The sequence below is a fragment of the Triticum urartu genome, chromosome 5A (assembly GCF_056163025.1).
Source record: "Triticum urartu cultivar PI428250 chromosome 5A, HENAU_Tu73, whole genome shotgun sequence".
NCBI classification, from domain to species: Eukaryota; Viridiplantae; Streptophyta; class Magnoliopsida; order Poales; family Poaceae; genus Triticum; species Triticum urartu.
The window spans coordinates 383,297,513-383,306,550 of NC_141877.1; positions in this window are offsets into that span (position 1 = coordinate 383,297,513).

Consider the following 9,038-nt stretch of genomic DNA (forward strand, 5'->3'; position numbering starts at 1 on the left):
TGGCATTTCCATAGCCATTCCGAGATATATTGCCATGCAACTTTCCACCATTCCGTTTATCATGACACATTCATCATTGTCATATTGCTTTGCATGATCATGTAGTTGACATCGTATTTGTGGCAAAGCCACCGTTCATAATTTTTCATACATGTCACACTTGATTCATCGCAATCCCGGTACACCACCGGAGGCATTCATATAGAGTCATCTTTTGTTATAGCATCGAGTTGTAATCATTGAGTTGTAAATAAATAGAAGTGTAATGATCATCATTTTCTAGAGCATTGTCCCAAGTGGGGAATAAAAAAAAGAGAGAAGGCCCCCCAAAAAAGAGAAATGCCATAAAAAAAGAGAAGGCCCAAAAAAATGAAAAAAATGAAAATAAGAGAAAAAGAGAGAAGGAACAATGCTACTATCCTTTGCCACACTTGTGCTTCAAAGTAGCACCATGATCTTCATGATAGAGAGTCTCTTGTTTTGTCACTTTCATATACTAGTGGGAATTTTTCATTATAGAACTTGGCTTGTATATTCCAACAATGGGCCTCCTCAAGTGCCCTAGGTCTTCATGAGCAAGCAAGTTGGATGCACACCCACTTAGTTTCTTTTGTTGAGCTTTCATACATTTATAGCTCTGGTGCATCTGTTGCATGGCAATCCCTACTCCTTGTATTAACATCAACCGCTGGGCATCTCCATAGCCCATTGATTAGCCTCGTTGATGTGAGACTTTCTCCTTTTTTTGTCTTCTCCACATAACCCCCATCATCATATTCTATTCCACCCATAGTGCTATGTCCATGGCTCACGCTCATATATTGCGTGAAAGTTTATAGGTTTGAGATTACTAAAGTATGAAACAATTGCTTGGCTTGTCATCAGGGTTGTGCATGATGAGAGCATTCTTGTGTGACGAAAATGGAGCATGACTAAACTATATGATTTTGTAGGGATGAACTTTCTTTGTCCATGTTATTTTGAGAAGACATGATTGCTTAGTTAGTATGCTTGAAGTATTATTATTTTTATGTCAATATGAACTTTTATCTTGAATCTTTCGGATCTGAATATTCATGCCACAATTAAGAAAAATCTCACTGAAATTATGCCAAGTAGCACTCCGCATCAAAAATTCTGTTTTTATCATTTACCTACTCAAGGACGAGTAGGAATTAAGCTTGGGGATGCTGATACGTCTCCAATGTATCTATAATTTTTGATTGCTCCATGCTATATTATCTACTATTTTGGATGTTTATGGGCTTTATTATACACTTTTATATCATTTTTGGGACTAACCTATTAACCCAGAGCCCAGTGCCAGTTTCTGTTTTTACCTTGTTTTAGAATATCGCAGAAAAGGAAAACTAAACGGAGTCCAATTGACCTGAAACTTCACATAACTTATTTTTGGATCAGAAGCAACCAGGGAGACTTGGAGTCTACGTCAAGGAAGCTTCGAGGAGGCCACGAGGTAGGGGGCGCGCCCACCCCCCTAGGGCACGCCCTCCACCCTCGTGGGCCCCTCGTGGCCCCCTGACGTACTTCTTCCGCCTATATATCTCCATATACCCAAAAGACATCCGGGAGCACAATAGATCGGGAGTTCCGCCGCCAGAAGCCTCCGTAGCCACCGAAAACCAATCTAGACTCGTTCCGGCACCCTGCCGGAGGGGGCAATCCTTCTCCGGTGGCCATCTTTATCATCCCGGTGCTCTCCATGACGAGGAGGGAGTAGTTCTCCCTCGGGGCTGAGGGTATGTACCAGTAGCTATGTGTTTGATCTCTCTCTCTCTCTCGTGTTCTTGATTTGGCACGATCTTGATGTATCGCGAGCTTTGCTATTATAGTTGGATCTTATGTTTCTTCTCCCCCTCCACTCTCTTGTAATGGATTGAGTTTTCCCCTTGAAGTAATATTATCGGATTGAGTCTTTAAAGATTTGAGAACACTTGATGTATGTCTTGCCGTGCGTATCTGTGGTGACAATGGGATATCACGTGATTCACTTGATGTATGTTTTGGTGATCAACTTGCGGGTTGCGCCCATGAACCTATGCATAGGGGTTGGCACACGTTTTCGTCGTGATTCTCCAGTAGAAACTTTGGGGCACTCTTTGAGGTTCTATGTGTTAGTTGAATACATGAATCTGAGATTGTGTGATGCATATCGTATAATCATACCCGCGGATACTTGAGGTGACATTGGAGTATCTAGGTGACATTAGGGTTGTGGTTGATTTGTGTCTTAAGGTGTTATTCTAGTACGAACTCTAGGGCTGTTTGTGACACTTATAGGAATAGCCCAACGGATTGATTGGAAAGAATAACTTTGAGGTGGTTTTGTACCCTACCATAATCTCTTCGTTCGTTCTCCGCTATTAGTGACTTTGGAGTGACTCTTTGTTGCATGTTGCGGGATAGTTATGTGATCCAATTATGTTATCATTGTTGAGGGAACTTGCACTAGCGAAAGTATGAACCCTAGGCCTTATTTCCTATCATTGCAATACTGTTTATGCTCACTTTTATCACTTGCTACCTTGCTGTTTTTATATTTTCAGATTACAAAAACCATTATCTACTATCCATATACCACTTGTATCACCATCTCTTCGCCGAACTAGTGCACCTATACAATTTACCATTGTATTGGGTGTGTTGGGGACACAAGGGACTCTTTGTTATTTGGTTGTAGGGTTGCTTGAGAGAGACCATCTTCATCCTACGCCTCCTACGGATTGACAAACCTTAGGTCATCCACTTGAGGGAAATTTGCTACTGTCCTACAAACCTCTGCACTTGGAGGCCCAACAACGTCTACAAGAAGAAGGTTGTGTAGTAGACATCATATCACATCACAACATGCCCTGCAAAAACAAGTTAGATGTCCTCTACTTTGTTGTTGCAAGTTTTACGTGGCTGCTATGAGCTGAGCAAGAACCGTTCTTACCTACGCATCAAAACCACAACGATAGTTCGTCAAGTTAGTGCTATTTTAACCTTCTCAAGGACCGGGCGTAGCCACACTCAGTTCAACTAAAGTTGGAGAAACTTACACCCACCAGCCACCTGTGTGCAAAGCACGTCGGTAGAACCAGTCTCGCATAAGCGTATGCGTAATGTCGGTCCGGGCTGCTTCATCCAACACTACAAAAAAAATACACTTCCGTGATGATACGTGTTTGTCACAGTAGGTCACTTTTTTTGTCATGCATGTACATCCATGACAAATTTATGACAGAATCAAGATAGTCATACCTGTGCTGTCATAGAAGTGTTCCATGACATTACCAAAGTTATCATCACGGAAGTGTCCACTTCCATGATGATAAATCGCGCGTCATAGAAGTGCTTTCATCAAGGGTGACCGACACGTGGCATCCATTATAACGGAACGCCGTTAAGCTATCGGGTCGGGTTTTGGATCCGATAACCCGTTAACAGCACCGACCAATGGGGATTTTCCACATGTAAAATCATCATTGGCTAGAGGAAACACGTGTCGGCTCATCGTTGGGACAGATGTCATCCACTCATTGGACAGGAGGCGCCTATGATAGGTCGACACGTGGCACGACCCAACAGTGGCCCATTCCGGTGAAAAAGGCCAGCCCAGTAAAAATTAGCAGGCCGGCCCATATAAGGCCTACTTGTGTCAGGTCCATTTAAGCCCACGGCCCATACGAGATGTGCCAATTCAGCCCGTTAAATATTTGACACCATTGCAGCCCATCGTCAGTTCAAGACCGTTAACAGCCCGCTATATATTTGGGCTCAATATCGGCCCGATGAGATTTCGGCCTGTTAACGGCCCATTTAATGAATGGGCCAATTTTCAGGATGTACATCTTTCGGCCTTTTAGCGACCCATTTAAATGTTGGGCTAATTTCCGGCCCGGTGTGTCTTTCAGCCTGTTGACGGCCCATAAATCTGATGGGCCATTTGTAGTCGGACCTGAGTTTCAGCCTTTTAGCGGCCCATTTAAGTGTTGGACCAATTTCTGACCCGGTGTCACTTTCATCCTGTTGACAACCCATAAATCAATTGGGCCCATTGTAGTCAGACCTGAGTTTTGGCTTTTTAGCGACCCATTTAAGTGTTGGGCCAATTCCCGGCCCTGTGTGCCTTTGGGCCTGTTAACGGACCATAAATGAGTTGGGCCATTTATAGTCGGACCTTAGTTTTGGCCTCTTAACGGCCCATGCCCTTCATGGTCCAATACTAGCCCGGTTTCTCTTTCGGCCTGCTAAAGGCCCACAACACAGTTGGGCCGTTTACAATACGACCTGACTTTCGGCCTCTTAGCGGCCCATGCTCTTCACGGTCCAATACAAGCCCGCTGTCTCTTTCGGCCTGCTAAAGGCCTACAGTATAGTTGGGCCATATGTAGCCCAAACTTAGTAACGGCCTGTTAACGGCCCGTGAAATAAATTGGGGCCACCTGTTTCCCGCTTCGATGTCGGTCTGTTAACGACCCGGGAGGTAAGAGGGCCGACCATTAACTTTCGGCCTAGTAACAGCCCATTAACTTAATGGGCCCACTAAAGTTCGTTCATGTCTTTAGGCCAAATTAGATAATTTGAGCCCATTACGACGAGCAAAGGTACGACATACAGGGAATAACGTTGCACATCCAGAATATATTACAGGAAATTACATCCACTAGGCAATCAAAGATTGATGCCAGTGCAAATAAATGAGCAGAACCTAACCATCTACAACGTCATAATCTGCAACCTCAGCACAGATGACGCCCATAAGCATGTGGGCAAGTTCTTGCTGCTTTGCCACACTGTCTCTGAAAACATTGATCAGTTGTTGTGTCGCTCGACTCTGCACCTCTGATTCACCCACCATTTCCATCATTGCTTCAGCCATTAATTGGTTCACAAACATACATTTATTCCGCCGCATTCGAGACAGAGGATACTGAACAGATTCAGATGGCGATTTTGGCAGGCTTGTATTATTGATAGTGGAGAGTGTCTTGACCACTGCATCATAACATAAATTAGGACGGGAACCAAACAGATTAATCATGAGTTATTGCCATATTACCTGGCCTAGATTTACTGGAAAGAAACAATGGGGTTTCCTTGCCATTTTCAGAGTTTGTCTTCTTATCTTCAGCAGCCTGCACAAAATTAACACACTACATTGCTATCATTGGCCAAGTCAAATAATAGGAAAGCAACACTGACACAACGAACGTTTGGGCAACTAGCCTACACCAAATTAACACAATATGGCACAACTATCATCAGCCAGGTAAGGTAATACGAAAGCAACATTGACACAATGAATGAATGGGCAACCAGAGAAGCACTACAATTCAGTAATGTGCGTGATATGAGATAGCACATTCATGCAGCTCAGTACGCAAAACTACCAGGCAGTTTTCCTTACAAAAATCAACATTGGCGCCTTTAACATTTTGCTACAACTAATTTTAGATCAGATAAAGGTTAGATTCAGGCCGATTAACAAAATACATGCTCATGTAAAAATATAGTGATATACAACAGGTACTTACATCAGCACTGGAGCACAAAGAATTTCCGCAAGATATTTTCCTCGAATACGATCCCGATGGAGGAAGTCTTGTATCGTTTAACCTTATTTTCTAAAAGAGAGACAGGTAAGAAACATGTAGAAAATATGATCAGAATGCTATAAAATTTCATGATGCGAGGATACGCACACGCTTCTTAGAATGGAGTTGACATTCTTTTGCTGGACTGGAGTGGACTAGTTCTTTGGCCACTGGAATCTGCTTATTATCAGTGGGAGTTGGGTTTATCTGTGCTGGAGCAGTATCTATGAAAAATGGAGTTGGTTTATTATCTCCTGGCGTTTGGATCTTTTGCAAAGACCTGGTTTGTAACCCTTTAGATTCTAACATAGCCATCTTCCCCTTGCATGCCTTATATAGAAGAATGGTGATTTAGTTATAAAACATGCTACAGCAGAGATGGAATAGGTACTGAAGAATAGAAAGGCATGACATATTGACATGTATTCACTCCATCCGGAAATAAATGGATGGGTCTAGGCGTATTTCAGTTCTAGATACATCCAGTTTTATCCATTTCTGCGACATTTAATTCGGACGGAGGGAGTATGATGTAAGAGCTAGGGATACGACGGGACAACACAGTAAAAAAACACTGAAAACCCCACTGCAGAACCAAAGTATTCAAACCCACTGATATGATATAGTACACTCATGTAGCTCAGGATGCAAAACTACCAGGCAGTTTTCCTTGCAAAAATCAACATTGTGGCCTTTAATCATACATTTTGCTACAACTAAATTTAGATCAGATAAAGGTTGGATTCATGTCGATTAACAAAATACATGCTGATGTAAAAATATAGTGATATACAACAGGTACTTACATCTACATTGGAGCACAGAGAATTCCTACAAGAATCTTTCCTCATAAACGATACCATTGCAGAAAATCTTCTATCTGTTAAGCTTATTTTCTAAAAGAGAGATGGGTAAGAAACATGTAGAAAATATGATCAGCATGCTATAAAATTTCATGATGCAAGGATACGCACATGCTTCTTAGAATTGAGTTGACATATTTTTGCTGGACTGGAGCAGACTAGTTCTTTGGCCACTGGAATCTGCTTATTATCAGTAGGAGTTGGGTTTCTCTGTGCTGGAGCAGTATCTTTAAAAACTGGAGTTGGTTTATTATCTCCTGGCGTTTGGATCTTTTGCAAAGGCCTTGTTTGTAACCCTTCAGATTCTAACATAGTCGTCTTCCCCTTGCATGCCTTGTATAGAAGAATGGTGCTTTAATTATAAAACATGCGGCAGCAGAGAGATGGAATAGGTACCGAAGAATAAAAAGGCATGACATATTGACATGTATTCCCTCCATCCGGAAAAAAATGGATGGGTCTAGGCGTATTTCAGTTCTAGATACATCCTTTTTTATCCATTTCGGCAAGATGTAATCCGGACGGAGGGAGTTGTTGGAAATATGCCCTAGAGGAAATAATAAAATGGTTATTATTATATTTCCTTGTTCATGATAATTGTCTATTGTTCATGCTATAATCGTGTTATCCGGAAATTGTAATACATGTGTGAATACATAGACCACAACATGTCCCTAGTGAGCCTCTAGTTGACTAGCTCATTGATCAAAAGATAGTCATGGTTTCCTGACTATGGACATTGGATGTCATTGATAACGGGATCACATCATTAGGAGAATGATGTGATGGACAAGACCCAATCCTAAGCATAGCTTAAAGATCATGTAGTTCGTTTGCTATAGCTTTTCCAAATGTCAAGTATCATTTCCTTAGACCATGAGATTGTGCAACTCCCGGATACCGTAGGAGTGCTTTGGGTGTACCAAACATCACAACGTAACTGGGTGACTACAAAGGTGCACTACAGGTATCTCCGAAAGTGTCTGTTGGGTTGGCACGAATCAAGACTGGGATTTGTCACTCCGTATGACGGAGAGGTATCTCTGGGCCCACTCGGTAATGCATCATCATAATGAGCTCAATGTGACCAAGTGGTTGATCACAGGATCATGCATTACGGTACGAGTAAAGTGACTTGCCGGCAACGAGATTGAACGAGGTATTGGGATACCGACGATCGAGTCTCGGGCAAGTAACGTACCGATTGACAAAGGGAATTGTATACGTGATTGATTGAATCCTTGACATCGTGGTTCATCCGATGAGATCATCGAGGAGCATGTGGGAGCCAACATGGGTATCCAGATCCTGGTGTTGGTTATTGACCGGAGAGTCGTCTCGGTCATGTCTGCGTGTCTCCCGAACCCATAGGGTCTACACACTTAAGGTTCGGTGACACTAGGGTTGTTGAGCTATTAGTATACGGTAACCCGAAAGTTGTTCGGATTCCCAGATGAGATCTCGGACATCACGAGGAGTTCCGGAATGGTCCGGAGGTGAAGATTTATATATAGGAAGTCAAGTTTCGGCCATCGGGAAAGTTTCGGGGGTAATCGGTATTGTACCGGGACCACCGGAAGGGTCCCAGGGGTCCACCGGGTGGGGCCACCTATCCCGGAGGGCCCCATGGGCTGAAGTGGGAGGGGAACCAGCCCCTAGTGGGCTGGTGCGCCCCCCATGGGCCTCCCACTACGCCTAGGGTTGGAAACCCTAGGGGTGGGGGCGCCCCACTTGGCTTGGGGGGCACTCCACCCCCCTTGGCCGCTGCCCCCCTTGGAGATCCCATCTCCTAGGGCCAACGCCCCCCTAGGGGTCCTATATATAGTGGGGGGAGGGAGGGCAGCCACACCCTAGCCCCTGGTGCCTCCCTCTCCCTCCCGTGACACTTCTCCCTCTCCCTGAGCTTGGCGAAGCCCTGCCGAGATCACCGTTGCTTCCACCACCACGCCGTCGTGCTGCTGGATCTCCATTAACCTCTCCTTCCCCCTTGCTGGATCAAGTTGGAGGAGACGTCTTCCCAACCGTACGTGTGTTAAACGCAGAGGTGCCGTCCGTTCGGCGCTAGGTCATCAGTGATTTGGATCACGACGAGTACGACTCCATCAACCCCGTTCTCTTGAACGCTTCCGCTCGCGATCTACAAGGGTATGTAGATGCACTCCCCTCTCCCTCATTTCTAGATGACTCCATAGATTGATCTTGGTGATGCGTAGAATTTTTTTAAAATTCTGCTACGTGCCCCAACAGTGGCATCATGAGCTAGGTCTATGCGTAGTTTCTATGCACGAGTAGAACACAAAGCAGTTGTGGGCGTCGATATTGTCAATTTACTTGCTGTTACTAGTCTTATCTTGATTCGGCGGCATCGTGGGATGAAGCGGCCCGGACCGACCTTACACGTACGCTTAGTGAGACTGGTTCCACAGATTGACATGCACTAGTTGCATAAGGTGGCTGGTGGGTGTCTGTCTCTCCCACTTTAGTCGGATCGGATTCGATGAAAAGGGTCCTTATGAAGGGTAAATAGAAATTGGCATATCACGTTGTGGTTTTGGCGTAGGTAAGAAACGTTCTT